The sequence below is a fragment of the Thermobia domestica genome, chromosome 1, assembly GCF_964235325.1.
Source record: "Thermobia domestica chromosome 1, izTheDome1.hap1.1, whole genome shotgun sequence".
NCBI lineage: Eukaryota > Metazoa > Arthropoda > Insecta > Zygentoma > Lepismatidae > Thermobia > Thermobia domestica.
Window position 1 is genome coordinate 137111697 of NC_137454.1, and position 15875 is coordinate 137127571.

Below are 15875 nucleotides of genomic sequence, written 5' to 3' on the forward strand. Positions count from 1 at the left end.
ATAAACCATTAAACTATATCTAACGATCATCATTATTTATTTTCAAATAAATAAAGACAGGAAGGCAGAAAACGTAGCGAAACGGCGATTATTAACTATTAGGAATTAGCATTATTATCAGTCTGATATGATTTCGTATTATAAATAGATAGTCTTTATTATGGGAGTCAGAGGCAAGGAAAATTTCACAGGAAAATTATTTCATTTGTTGTAATTAATGTAATTGTTTACATATTATTGAAACGCTTTTTGTAAGGAAAGTTTGATTTCCCGCGTGGTAGATGGGTGGTTAGAGTTATCGCACTTTTATGAGGGAGATCTAGGTTCGATCATCAATTACCCTAGCAGCATAGACAGGAGATGCACCAGCTGAAATTGGCAGGTTAGCTGTCTGAAAATATTTTCCCTTCGTTGCAATTGATCGCTTTGTTAAGCATCTACCAACCAACTCAATTGCCAAAGTAATCATTACGTAAGAGGTACAATTGTGATAGTTATCACAAATTATTGGTTGGCCAACATACTCTTTAAAAAAAATACGTTGGAACAACTTATTTTTTCAACTTCATTTCTGCAATTCCCAATCATGTCGATCATTAACTTACCTAGGGCTTTACTAGTATGCTGCTAGGGGAGACGGAGTAGTCATGTGGTTTTGACCATATTTATTTAGAACTGATGCTGAAAAAGTGATTAATTAAACAATCTTATGGTTTTAGATGCATGCTAACATTGCAGCTAGTGTGTTACAGAAATTATAATAGAAAACAGAGACGAACCTGTTTATCTGGGGATGGAACTTAAGCTCGAAGTTAAGTCGAACTGATAAGTATACTCAAAGTTCTGCCCAAAATAATATTTTGGGTGGAATTATTACTTTAAAAAACTCAGTAGAAGGACTTCAATCAAACGAAATTTAATTCTATTTTATATAGGCCTATATTAACTTAGGAATTTCGAGAACAGATGTTTTTGATTCAAAATATAAAAATATAGCTTCTCCCCCCAAAATGTCTCTACCCTCCTACTTTCCGCCAAAGAAATTAACCTTAATGCTATACTTACTTAGAGGACGTTTATTTTTTTTTTACTTTAATCATGTTTATTATTGTTATTATTTTTATTCCTCTTTCAGAATCTTTTTCGTCTTGATTACTCTATATGTTTCTTATTATTCAACTTTTCAGAAATTTTTCGTCTTACTAGTTTTTTGTCCAATGTGCGGCGTTAAGAACGTTGCGCCTCTAGGCCCGAGCCTAGTAGTAAATCCGGTCCTTTTCGTATGTTAGACTATATCAATGTTTCAAAGGATTAGGACCAATATTTCTTCGTAATAAAATGTTTTCTGACGTGTGGTTCTGGGTTTGATCCCTAGTGGTAATATTAGGCCTCAGATAAAACACAAGAAATGATTCCGGATCCCACTTTAAGCAGTAGATTCTGTCTCATGTAGTCTAGACAGAAAATGAGGATGTTAAATTCCATTTAATTCTGTATCATCAGTTAACGGATGTCTGGACACCCCTGCAAGTCTTCTTTGAAATTCTGTAACACGTTTCAATGATAATCTATTTTATTGAACTTACAGCTTACGTCATAGGCTAAAGTAGCATTCATTGCTTTACTTTCAGTTAGAGACATTACCACAAATGCAAATAGGAAGCTCCCATGACCTTCTTGTTAAGAAGAAAGAAAAAAAAAAGGCGGAATGCCCCTATGCGTGCAAGCAAGCATCGTGATGGACGATTACGTAAGAACAAAACGTCACAAATTCACAAACTATAAGGTTGTAGGTTCTGTTAAAGTTTCTTTCAGTTTATTCGTGACTCAGATGGATATGCATTTTCGGTGTCCTTCAAGTAAGAAGGTATTAATTTTTCTTCACTGAGAAGCTCTTCCGTTTCATTCAACTAGTTACCGGTACGTACACAAGACTTGTTATATTCTTTAAAGTTCACTTGTTTATACACACTTGTAAGTTGTTCTACGAGGGCGCAAGTCTAAAATTTTCAGGTAAGTTGAAATTTATGCTTAGAGTTCCTTAATTGTCACTAATAGCCTAAATGACAACTTGGGGCAACATGTAATATTATGGTATAACATGAATCAATACTGTTCTTTCTGCTTATCTGTAATTGTCGTCATTTACATTATGTTGATTCACGAGTTCGATTCACGATGGGAATTCACGTGGTTCGGATTCCACCTTAAAACTGTAGGTCCATGTCTCATATAGCCTCGCCACTGAAAGGATGCTAAACTCTAATCCAATCAACTATGGCGATTTGTTTCAACCTTGAAGTTTATCCATCCGTTTGTATACTGATTGTAGCTGGAGATTGCCACCAGCAGGGAGGGCAAGGGGAGAAAAATTGCCCACCGATGAATTTTCGAAAGAAGTCAACTGTTCGAAATACATGACAAGATATTTTAGATAGTAGATTTGCTTACACAATACAGTATATTTATTGTAGTTAATCGAGTTACGCAATGTATATAAATATATTTGGTTTTACATGAATGTGCTGCGTGGTTCAAGATGTTTGTGGGCTGCGACTGCATTTGTGTATCGGCCTTCTGCGTTTCTTGAAAAAAGACTTATGCAGATGTCCCAGTCGCTGCACTTCCTCGTACAGTGCGCTTACTTGAGCTTTACATACAGGGTGTTTCAAAGATCTGTAAAGTTCATTTTTTTCATGTTTTCCGCAGCCTATAACTCCGAAAGGAAGTATTTTTGCACCCAAGTTGGTCTATACTTTTTGTTTTATCTTGGTGTCAGAAATCACCCCCCAAACGTTGTCGGTGTTGTTTTGAAACGCCCTGTATAATAGGAACAAGTTCAAATTGTTAGATGTACAACCAGTGACAAACTAGAGGGGGCAACGGGGCGACGTGTTGTATTGTAATCAATGTAATGTAAGTCAAGTACTTTATTATTTTCAGTACGGTATACAGAAAATGAAATGAAATGAAATATTTTATTTTTACCCCCCATGGTTATGGCGTGTAGGCTACAGGAGACTGTAATGATGAGAAATTAATGAAATGGAGAAATTTAAACGTGGGAGGAAGCTGGAGAACCCCGAGAAAATCCATCCACACTGTGTTTATCCACCACAAAGTCTACTTGGCGCGAGCTGGGATCGAACCAGGGACCCCATGCATAAGAGGTGAATGCTCTGCCACCGCGGCCCAGTATAGAAAAATAAGTTCTCCCTCTGTCCCTTCGCTTGCCTCCCAAGAAATTAAAGCGGGCGTTGTCACTGTGTATAATGTAATCTCGAGCAAAAGAACTGAGAAGAGGTTTGAATGTTACTATAATAGTATTCCGGATGGTGTGTCAAATTTCGTACCAGTCTTAGCAAAATAAGCGAAGGATGGTTGTAAGTTAAGAGAAATGATCCCTTTCAGGGGTGGACTGGCTATGTAAAAAGGGCGCGGTCACATACTCTGGGAGGGCACCGTCCATCTGAGGCTTTCGCTTGTATGGAATACCCCCTCCTAATAAAAGAAAGTGCTGGGGGGCTTCCCCAGGAAAATTAGTAGACAAAAAAACAACAAAAGATTAAGTAGCTATTACAGTTAATCACGATAGAATTATACAAATTCAATATTTTCATAAACAAACAAAGAGACTTTGAGTACTAAATACGAGGCGCGTTTTTTAAGTAAGGTCCGTTTTGTTGTAGACCCTAGTAGTTCGCGCGCATACCTCAACTAGCATGCCTCGGGAAAAACTGTGCTCAGTTTCAACTCTGTAGCTGACCTGTACGGTTGTGTTCTGTGCTTTCCCAATGTTTAAGACTATCAAGTCGCCCGCCGCGTGTGAGGTTCGCTCAGTGATACGGTTTTTGTCAGCAAGTAACCTGTCTGCTGCAGAAATTCATCGACAGATTTGCGAAGTGTACGGTGATACTGTTACGAGTGCAAGCAAAGTGCGTAAGTGGGTACGAGAATTCAAAAATGGCCGTGACAAAGTCCATGATGAGGACCGCTCCGGTCGCCCTTCTTCGATTACAGACGATTTGGTGGCTTCAGTTGAAGCGAGGGTTCATGAGAACAGGCGCTTCACAACAACAGGTCTCTCAAACGAATTTCCTGACGTGTCAAGATCAGTGCTTTACAAAATTGTTTCTGAACACCTACAGTTTAGGAAACTGTGCTCCCGTTGGATCCCGAAACTCTAAAGAGGACCACAAAAACCAAAGATTTGAGTGTGCCATGAAGTTCTTGACTAGTTATCACGAAGAAGGTGACAGATTCTTGAGTCAGATCGTAACTGGAGACGAAACATGGGTTTCGCATATCACGCCCGAATCGAAGCAACAGAGCATGGAATGGAGACACACACACTCGCCTGTAAAGGTGAAGGCCAAACAGACTCTGTCCCAGCGCAAAATCATGGCGTCGGTGTTTTGGGATAGGCATGGTGTTTTGTTGGTCGACTTCATTCAACGAGGAACCACTATCAATGCAGAAGCATACTGCCAAACACTGAAAGCTACGCAGAGCGATTCAAAACAAACGAGACTCGGCATGCTGACAAAGGGCATTGTTCTTCTTCATGGCAATGCAAGACCTCACACTGCAGGTCAGACCCGCGATTTGTTGGACTGTCTTGGCAGGGAAGTTTTAGACCACCCACCCTACAGTCCTGATCTTGCGCCGAGCGATTACCATCTGTTCCTCCACCTCAAACAACACCTCAGTGGCAACCGTTACAATGATGACGACGATGTGAAAACGGCAGTGAACTCTTGGTTATCGGAGCAGGCGGCAAGTTTTTATGAAGAGGGTGTTTGAAATTGGTTGAGAGATATGATAAGTGTTTGAACAAACTTGGCAACTATGTCGAAAAATAGAGTAAAGTATGTACTTTCTGAAAATACATTTACTTTTTTGAAATAACCTTTCGTTGTGTACTTATGTTCAAACGGCCTTACTTAAAAAACACGCCTCGCAGATTAGGCCTATATAAATCTGCACACTTTAACTGAGACTACAAAAATCACACCAGTTGTTCAAATTCTTCGGCTACATTTGTTAACAGCGTAATTATAACTGAAGATTTGAGTTAAGTTTGGGGCTTATGCTATTTTTCATACTTCTGTCCTTTTAAAGCTATGTTCATCATAACATTAATTTATTTTTCATCTATTTTTAAAACCGTTGATAAAAAGTATTCTTGAAATATTTACTACAAATTAACAAAAGTAAATTTAGAATTATATACCTACCTAGCGAAAAAAGAAATTCAAAAACAAAACTGGAAAATGAAAGTAAAGTCACTGCTGTATGCTTGAAGGAGCCTTCGCATCTCCTTGCTTTTTTCACACATTTTGTCAATAATAAGATTGTTGTCTATTTTGGTCAGAATGTCTCTTTCTGAGTTCATCAAGAACAATGATTCCAGATGTTCATCTGTAAGTCTTGAACGGAGTCTTGTTTTTATGTAACGCCACTAGCGTCTCTAACCGCGGGAGTGGGAGGGAGAGACATCTAAAAATGATCCAAAATGACCGAGATTAGAGTCAAATCAATATATTTCGAAGTCGCTGGGATCATTAATGGTACCACTAAAGCCTAAAACAGAAAGGGCAAGGCCGTAGGCCGAGTAAAGACGGGATCTGGGCACGGAGCTGTGGGGGTGGGAGCCCTAGCTGGCCAAAGGCTAGCGAATTTATAAAATAATTATGTAGGAAACTGTTCAGAGAGGAAACTGTGCGCCTTCCCGAGGCTAAGACGGGTCTTAGCCCCTCCCGAGGAGGGCGCAAAGGCACTGATGTGAGGAGGGCGCAGCGGCCATCGGGCCGGTACTTGATTATGGCCAGTCCACCCCTGATCCCTTTAACATCGACCGCTTTCAACTCGTAAGGATTAGCATCTTCAATGTGCACTTATAATGATTTTAGTCCTTTTCTTTTCCCTGAAAAGTTAATAACAAGGATATTATTGTATATCAAGCGAATTCAACGAAATTCATCCGAGCTGGATCAAAGTTTGTATCGTGGTTTATCTTAACGTGTTACTCAATATTATTGTAGGGCCGTGGTCGCTCAGTAGTAGAGCGTTCACCTCTGGTGCATGGGGTTCTTGGTTCGATCTCAGTTCGCACCAAGTGAACTTAGTGGTGGACAAACACCGTGTGCGTGGGTTTTATCGTTTTTCTCCCGTTTCTTTCCACTTTTTTCATTCCAATAGTTCATTCATTACTCACCATCACCGCAGCAGCGGATCTAGCCGGTCGGGCTGGGCCCCCAGTCTTTTAGTGACAAAAATAAAGCTATTATTTGTATATTTTAGTATTTTTGTATTGTATATTTGTATTTATAGTAATCTCATGATATAGCCTACGAACCATAGTCTGGATTCTGGCTGTCATCCCCCCACCTAAGTTTTGACCTTCTAAATCCGTCTCTGCATCACCGTCTCCTTTAGCCTAGCCGACATAATTGTGGGACGTAACACTTAAAGATTTCATTCAGGAGCGTCATTTCAGATTTTGCTTGGAGGGCAAGACTCCCTGATATAAATAAAATTTCGCGTTTATCACTGACTTACTACTATTCTATTGGGGTAAAATCTATATAAATCTCAAACTCCGGAGGGCAATTGCCCCTTGCTGCCCCCCCCTAAATGATGCCCCTGATTTCATTTCATTTCAATATTATTGTGTGTAGATTTTCGGTTCCTAAGTTATACGTAAAATAAAATTCAATTACAAAACGAGTTTTCACGACTATGTGAAAGTTTTACTATAAAAAGAGTGAACTATTTTGAGGACACTTCTTAATCAGAGCTTAGCAGCATTTTTTTTTTTTTCGAGCGACGCTAAGAGAGAAGAAAGTATTGTGATCATGAACAAAATTGAATCCGAGATTTCAACGAATTTACACGTTTCGTGGCTCCTACAAGCCGACAAAGTGAGTTTTCATATCTGTTCGTTCACCTGTTCGTCCTAGTGTAAATGTATCCTACGTTCACTCGCTTTGAGGCCTTATCCTTATCATTCAAGGTATCCGCACCAGATTTTAAACTTAAGTTTTTTTAAAGGACTCTCCAGGGAGTGGAGATTTCGAATTTTCTTCCTACCCTCAAATTTAAGGATAGTTTACGGAAGGGTGAAAAACAATGCAATTTTCTTTTAAAAAATGCTTTAGCGATTTTGTTTATATTTCATATATGCATATATTTTATATATATATAAGTAATAACTCTGTATTGTTGCTTAAATTACTTTCAATGAAAATATCCACAAAGGATAATTTACTCTTAGAATGAGTTTTCTTCGGGTGAAGTTTTCCGAAAATGTCATATATTTTTGTTCGTATTTCACAAGAAAATATTTCATTGATAAATGCACCGTAATATTATTTAGTTTGTGGTGTTGGAGCGAGAAAGTTTAGTGAGGTGGCCCGTACCTTTTCCTTAAAAAAAAAAAGTGGTATCTCATCGGAATTTACTATACTAAATCATAGAAATGCGATGAAAAACAAACTGAATAACAAAATGTGTTGCATCAACCGTGCCAACCGTCTTTTGATTTGTGTGTTTCATATGTAGTTGTTATGAACATGAGTTTGTGGACAACATTGAACGAAACATGACAAATAAAATGTCTGGTGTCGGTGCACAGAAACGTAACATATCAGTTTGTTTTCTGTGGCCCCGTGTAACGTAGTCGCTAATGCCCTCGCCTTTGGTGCAAGCGGTCCCAGATTCCATTCCTGGTGGGGATACTCGGTGCTGCATCTTCCTCATTTACACCACGCAAATGTCGGGATTGTACTCAACATAAAGGTTTCAGACCGCTTCTTTCTTTCCCCATTCTTTTCTTTCTTCCCCACTTTATCGGGTAGTGTGGTCGCCAAGGGACGTCATTCCTCATATATGATGGGCTAATATTGCCATAGATCCCAAATGCTCGGAAATATAATTCCTAATTCAAATCAGTTTGTTTTCCTTTTCTTTCTATTCTTAATTTCCCTAAGATCCCTGTAAAACAAGCTAAGCTAAGGGAAGATTCAGATGTTATGATTAAATTTAGAGATGAACTAAAGGATTGGTATTTCGATTTCAGCCCCCCCCTCCCCGCACTGATGAACAGTTATATTGCAAAGTTCGTAACTATGATTCCTCATCAACTGGCACTGAATGGAAGCCCAAGAAGATATAATTTAGGCAAAATGAAAAGAATTTCAAGCAAGAGTAAATAGTATAATAACATTTCCATGGTTTGAATATAGCGTTATTCACAATCCATTGTTTTACATCTTGTGTCAATTTTTGTCATCCGAAGATAATTCTTAGACATCGCTGACAACAAAACATTATGTATACTAATTGAAAACAAGTGATTATCGTTTCATAGTGTACAACTAAGACTCTCAAAATATGTAAATCCAATACTCAAACTTGCAGAGTGTACCTATAAGTACTGGTTTGCAATAGAGTATCTAATAAAGTCAAAGTTAGTAGGGGGAAGGGGGTTACATTAGAACAGGGGGTACATTCGAACTTTCAAATTATTTCTGCTGTCACGAAAAATTAAGAAAGACTATTTATGTCATGGCGTTGACAATACTGCGGTGGTAGTCTGTCATTAATTTTCAGACATATTGGTTGCACGGTTGTCAGTAAATCTCATCATAGAAAATCTGGAGTGAAAATTAAATATTCGTGAAGAAAGTTGTAAGAACTTTTTGGAATCACCGTATACAGATATCTACTTGTGGCGATATTTCTTTATTTTCTTGTATGTTTAATTTGTTTAGATATTTCAACTTTCTCTCATTTTACTGTGTTTCATTCAATATTTTCTTTTTGTTATTATTTAAAATTCCCGTTCGTCGACATCACTATTATTGTATTATGTCATCCATTGTCTTTGGGAATTCCCGTTATCTCTATATCATGACCTTGAAAGGAAAAACAAGAAGAGAAAACGTGGAAGAAACTGCTAGTTTCCGGAAGAACTCGTAATAAATAATTATTCTTTTAATTCATGTGCGTCATTCTTTTAATGTGCTATATGAGTAAAAGATACCGGTACGTGGCTATTATGCAAGTAAAACATGCTAGATTTTCAGATCCTCAGTAGTTAGCAGCGCACGCATACCTTTTAGTGTATACATGTCCTGGATTTTCATCTACAGTAAGGGGAAGATATTGTTGGCTTCCCATATTTTACTGTCTTGATGCGTAAGTGCAATATACCATCTCGTCGCTAGGTAACTTTTCCAACCGTAGTTTAAAATATTTTATGCAAACATATGCGCAAAGGATTATCTTTGTTACTGTTAGGCAGAAAACAAACAACTACCACAGATATGATCTGACGCTACAAATATAGCATGTAATAAATAAATAAATAAATACTGTCAATTATTATCTGCGCGAACGAATGACAATTCTTAACAAAATACATTCTTCAATGTTATTTTCCAGAAATCGAATTGTGACTAGGGAATGCAACGTTCAGAATTACATGCAAGAACAGGGTGCTAAGAAAAGAATACTCACAGTCACAGACTAGGTTGCTATTTAAAACTTACCATTGCTACGTATAATGCGAAATGTCTGTCATCAGTAGGAAGGGAGCTACGGAAGATCAACTGGGACATCATCGAATGAGGAGAAATAAGAAGAAAGAAAGATGAACTAATCGATGTTAAGTACATTCGCCTACCCTATTGCAAATTGTCAGAATGTGGCAAGGCTGGTCGTATTAGATTTTTATATATGAAAAACTCAAAAGCAATGTCTTTGAGATATAAAGTATATCTAATCGAGTAGCAGGTTTGTCATCAAACTCTCCCATATGTATCGCACATGCCTGAAAAAAAAAATCTTCTGACTTAGGCTCAAGTTCCGTAAACCAGGCGCCAAACAATACAAAACCAATTTGATATATAATCCTATATGTTTTAAGTTGAGTTGATTTTGGGTTTAACGTCCCGTTCAGCAGCGAGGCTATATGAGACGTGGTCCTAATGATTAACGTGGAATCCGAACCACATTAGCTCCCACCGGGACCTATATGTTTTGAATTAAATTATATAGACGCCAGACTCGTATTTTCAGTCGTCATGGCGACTTAACACCTAGGAATTTTCGAATCCTGTGCATGAGAATAAAAGTAAGTTTATATAGCCTATCGCAAAATCAACTGAGTTTAGCCTTAGACTACCCTCTGGGGGGAGTAGTCGTTCTTTCGCTTCCTCCTGTCAATCCACCATTGTACGTACACTCGTGTCCAAAATTATTGTCACATGTCTATAAATATGTTGTACGAATATAATTTGATAACGAATTCGCCCAGTATTTCTTATAATGTTAGTATGTGTATAATCAACAAAGACATGTATGTAGCAAATTTCATGTTAAAAGAGCAGTAAATAAGAACAATAAAACGAAAATAAAACTTTCTTGTCCATTTAACATTTTGTTTTACTCATTCTAATTTTCGTTTTTTTATAATTCTTTTCCTATTAAATTTATTTCATTTCTCGATTATACACATAGTATCAGTACTAAAAGTATCCTGCAAAATCATATATATTCTTACAAGAAGTCATGACATGAGTGGACATGAGTGGACATTAAACATATTTTTGTAGATCATAATATTACGCCGATGTACTTACATGATTCGGTTATTATGACTTCATTTCTCTTGAGAAACATGTTTCTAGAAACGAGAGAGGATGATTTGCTTTTCTTTTCTAATGCCATACCAAATTTGACAAGCCGATATGACGTAGGATGACTAAATCGCTAGACATGTTTTCAAATGGGCGGTGTCCCGTGATACATTGGAAGACAAAGCGAAGGTGGAACCTGATATAGCAATTGTGACAACTATAATGCCATTTCAGAAAATAGTTTTGGAGCAAATCTATAGGTTAATCTATCATAAATTATTTTGAAATCTTCAAACTGCCTGCAATATGTGTTTTTTCCTACACAAGAGTAGCCTTTATGACACATGTTGCAACTATTATTCATTTTAGTCAACGATTACCAACTGTTTGCTACAACCTATGCCACGTTCACACTGTAGATAAGGCGATAGTGGGAAATACATGGGAGCCGAGAATGAGACCGAGATAGACACTTGTAATTCGAGACGAGACTGAGGTGAAACTAAGTTCAGTTTCGGTCTTGTCTCGAACATTAGCAAGAAAGAGAAAAAAGTACCAAAATTATCTTCATTCAAGATTCGTGGGCGTTGTTAAGTTAAATTTAAAATATTGGAACAATTACCATTCAATTACTGCAATCATAAGTGTATACATAGGAAAAAGAGGGGCAAATGCCAGGTATGAGTACAAAAGTTTGGATTGAGATTCGATATGTTTTATTCTCTTTCCACTCATTTTAATTACTTAAAGAGCATGTCGCTGACACATTTCGAAATGTAATTTTGTAAAGCAAACACCTAAGGTTTCAACTCGCCAACATTATTTTTCCATATAGCTAAGGAATTATCCAGAGATCAAGGCACAAGGGAATCAAGCCTCTTTTTTCTTTTCACCAAAGTAGTAAGAGTAAAAAGAAAGTTTGAATGATACTCTAGTGTACATAGAAAAGTTAACATTGTTTTACATATTAAAGGAGTTATTTACAACATCTAGACATGAATCCTTCAAGTTCTGAAAATAGCTTAAGATAAGAGATCTTATAGATGAAATATATCCAAAATCACCAAAAAAGTAGATTTGATTCCCATGTGCTCTGAACGCGTCATATGTTTACGTATGAGTAATAGTACCAACTTTCCTTTGAAACTAAGTGTAAAATCTTGAGATTAAAAGAAATAGAAACAGAAATTTCGGAATATGTTAGGGTAAGATCACAGAAAGAGTAAGCACATCAAATTAAGGCAAATAATTTGTTAGGACTATCAATCAGACTTTACATTTAAACTGTGTGAGAATGTCTAATTTTTTTAAAGAAACGATTTTACAAAAGTCATAAAAGTGCTACATACCGGTACATTCTATTTCCTTCTCTTTTCTTGATCTCTTCGCGGTCTGTGGTTTGAGATACGACTCCAGTAATTGTAGTGAAATTATGAATTCTGTGTTAGGGATTCTACAACTCTTTCAAATACAATAATGTAATTCTCATAGCATACAATTACTTACCCCAATTATAGTCTCAGGCTAATAGCCAGGAAAGCTTGAGGCTCTTAGCCTTTCTTGTTTTTAGTTTTTCCATATTCCCAATACAAATTTAAAACGGGCTATGCACAAATAATGACTGTCTCTGTTTCCTACCAACCCTGTTGGATGCAAACTTTCCCTATAATTTAAATTTATTATATATATATATATGTATATATATATATTTTATGGTTGTAGAATTTCAAAGAGGAACTTCGTTTCTCCCAAATTAAATATAAAAAGAATTAAATTCTTTGTTTTTAAACAAACTTTTTATTTATGTATTATCTGCCACGAAAGAAAATGCATGTTTTTCGCGGGATAGTATATTTTGCCCCTTCAACCAATGGAAGATATGAGAAAATCAGTTCGCTTAATAATGTAATTGACCTTTATAAAACTGTGGATCCTGGTGAAATAACAAAACACATTACTTTTTTCAAGTGCAGTTTACACAATACATAATACAAATAGTGTAATAAGCAAGGAAAGCAGAAAAAAATGTTATATAGTACGTTCCACACAACAGAAACATAAAAAATCACTTGTATGTTTAAAGTTTATAGCAGGAAAGTAGCACGTGAGTACATGGCGTAGTGGGTAAGGTTCTTACTTACCTATCAACTGACCCGTGTTCGAATCTTCATTAAGTACACTTTTTTTTTCATCGAAGGAATAGCTATTTAACACGTTCAGTCCGACATCTAAAAGTAATGAAGAAACTATGCTTTTCGAAAATCTCCACGTAAGCCATCTGTGGCATGCCATTCTTTCTTAATTCTCGACATGCGCTACCGATGGTACACGATCTTTATTCTGATATTCATGGCTATAAGTTGCTTTTGTGTATTTGGTTAGAAAAGTAGAACAGTCTTACGGGTTTTCTGTTATTATATACATCGTAGGTAATCTATAGAGCATACCTGTAAATCTTTTAAGGGAAATAAACCTGATATGTATTGTACATGAAGTGTGGTTAGTATGACATCTTTTATAATATAAAATACATATGGAAATGTGCAGATAATCGTAAATAAAACTTATTGAGAGAAAATTGTAGACAAATACTTTTTCAAGATCAATAAAAATAGTATTATTCACTAGAAAATACACTTTTAAAGAATCATAGATACACTGAAATGAAAATAACGAACAGATTGACGGGTTAATTATTTGGTTTTTGTTTCTTGAATCTTCTTAATGTTTCGCATTGAAGCACTCAAGACACATAGTGGGGTTACCTTCACAGCTATTTCAGTATTTGGAAACACGTTTTGCCAATTTTTGAGTTGCTGGGTTTTCTTTTTATGCTTCATGGCTTCGTAACAGGATTTTACGTTTCAAGTATTTACTACCACTTTTTACAAGTATTTACTTAATTGTGATAAAGTAGCATAACAGCACCAGTTGTTACACTAGTTTCAGCTTCTGCAACAATGCTGCTACAAACACTTCTGCAACAATGCTGCTACAAACACTTCTGCAACAATGCTTCTACAAACAATCTCCAAACACAAACGAACCAATACTGATTTTCTGTAATAAAGCTGCTCTTTGTGAGCATCTGCAGTTTGAAAAATATCCGCGAGACTACTCTCCCAACTCTTTGACAAGTATTGCCATCATCCAGGTATTCATCTAACTGCCTAACCTTCAAATAAGAAAAAAATGACAAAATTATTGTGTGCCACCGGTGGCCCACGAATCCAAATATGTGAAACTTTCAGCAAAATAGTATTTTATGTCCAAAGAGGCATCTCAGAATGGATTGCGTCATAGAAAACCCAAAATTCCATAAAATTTGAATGTCGGTTTTTTTGTGAAGGTAAAGTTTTTCCAACTGCGTTACTTTAATTATCTTATTTTGTAGAACGTATTAATGTAGTATTAGAGTTTTAGATATGGTTTTATTTTGTTAGATATTTTCTTATTTTATTCTAAGGTATTAATATAAGGCTACAAGTATGATTCTGGATCAAAAGTAATGGTGTTCTAGATTTTTTCATTAGTAAAATATAGAAATAAGCTTAAATCCAGAACTAATTATACATGCAATTGAAACGAAACTAGCAAGTGTCTACCAATTGACTCAAACAGCAATTGCGTCTCTGTTCGTTCGTCTGCTTTACCATAATTCTCGCGTAACTTATTCGAATTTAATGAAACTTGGTATATGCCTTCCTCCAATCTTATTGTTTGATGTTACAAGAATTAATCAAAAATAAGGGAGTAAAAAGGAATAAAATCCTCATCATGCTGCAGTTTTCACAGAAAATCATTTTCTGGTGGGAACTACGTAAACATGATTTAAATTCGATAAAACGTAGTGCATACTTTCTTAAGAGTATCTCAATCTTCCCTAATGATTACAGTTGAAACCGTTCAAGGGCAAGTTGGTAAAAAATGTAAGTTCCTTAAATTTCGAAGTTTCATTATTGAAATAATATGATACTAAGAAAATAATTTTCATTGATAACTTTACAATAATGATTTGGTTTTGATGCAGTATGGTGTATACTTTCTTATGGGCTTCCGAATCACCTCACTGCATAGCCTTAAGTTCTGTATCCCCAATGAATCCCCAATAAAATATATATATAATTTTATTTTGTAGAAACATAGAAATAAAAATTTCTGAACAAAGCAAGTTTTAATCAAAAAATAATAATCGTTTAACAGTTTCACCAACAAACTAAGCATCTTAGTTTCTTCAGACACAGTATCATGTACTGTATGATGAAGCCGAGATATTTAGTTAGTTGGTGAAACTATTACACAATTATCATTTTTGTTTAAAACTTGCTTTGTTCAGAGATTTTTTATTTCTTTTATGAAGTTATTAAAGTAAAGCAAAGCTAACATGAACCAAATAGCAACATAGAGCATATTTCCTTTGAAGTTTTCAATGATTTCCCCTAGATTGAGTTTAAGTCAGTCAAAAATGAGAAATAAATTTACTTTGCCGATAAAAATATTCCACGATAACATTTGTAAATAAATATTCTCTTTTTGTAGAACAGGCCTATTGGATACATGTATCTGACGCTTTCCAGTCATTCCACAACTTTCGAGATAGAATCGATCGAGAATGGAGGAATGAATTTAACTTCCTCCATGTAGCTTACAAAATATGTTTTTTGATAACTTTCGTAAAAATAACTAGATTTCATAGTATATCTGAACTGGACGTGAGTCCGACTGAACGTGGATGTCTCATGGTTTTATCTTTGAAGACAAATCTATGACGCGAAGAATAGTTCCGACTTCTTGAACTAGAACTTGATCTTGTGACATTGATGTCGCCTGCGGTCTTCTAGTCCATTCTTTCACAATTCTAGGATCACAACCAAAATCTCTAGCAATGTGAGACAACTTCTTAGCAACAAAATAAATAATATCACGTTTTTGATTGCCAGTCAAATATAAAGAGCCGAAAATGGCCAAGTGTCCCGTTTTAGCTGTTGTCCTGTATTTTTATTCTCAAACGAGATCCCTAAATTTCCCGTTTTAAGCAAAAACGAACACGGTGCCCTGTAAATGTTGTTTAAAATGTAAATGAACCGAGCTATTCTACATTTTTTCGTTAAAGTAATTATATATACACATCCATTTTTCGTAATAATACTCATTGGAAATGTTTACGCCATGCAACCCTTCCTGCTAGTCTAATGGCTAGCACTTATGAGTTTGGTACGCGTGGCCCTGGGT

At 36.1% G+C, this 15875-nt stretch overlaps 1 protein-coding gene across 2 annotated transcripts in view; it reads left to right on the forward strand.

Annotated features, from left to right (window-relative positions):
* The first annotated feature begins 1754 nt into the window (after positions 1 to 1754).
* Positions 1755 to 15875, forward strand: part of LOC145666604 (astakine-like) — a 73957-nt gene continuing 59836 nt past the window's right edge. The window contains exon 1 of one of the 2 annotated variants that reach the window (XM_081734026.1): positions 1755 to 2013. The gene's annotated coding sequence lies outside the window, so the exon portion shown is untranslated. The remainder of the gene's footprint in view (positions 2014 to 15875) is intronic. The other variant, XM_081734015.1, reaches the window with a different exon arrangement.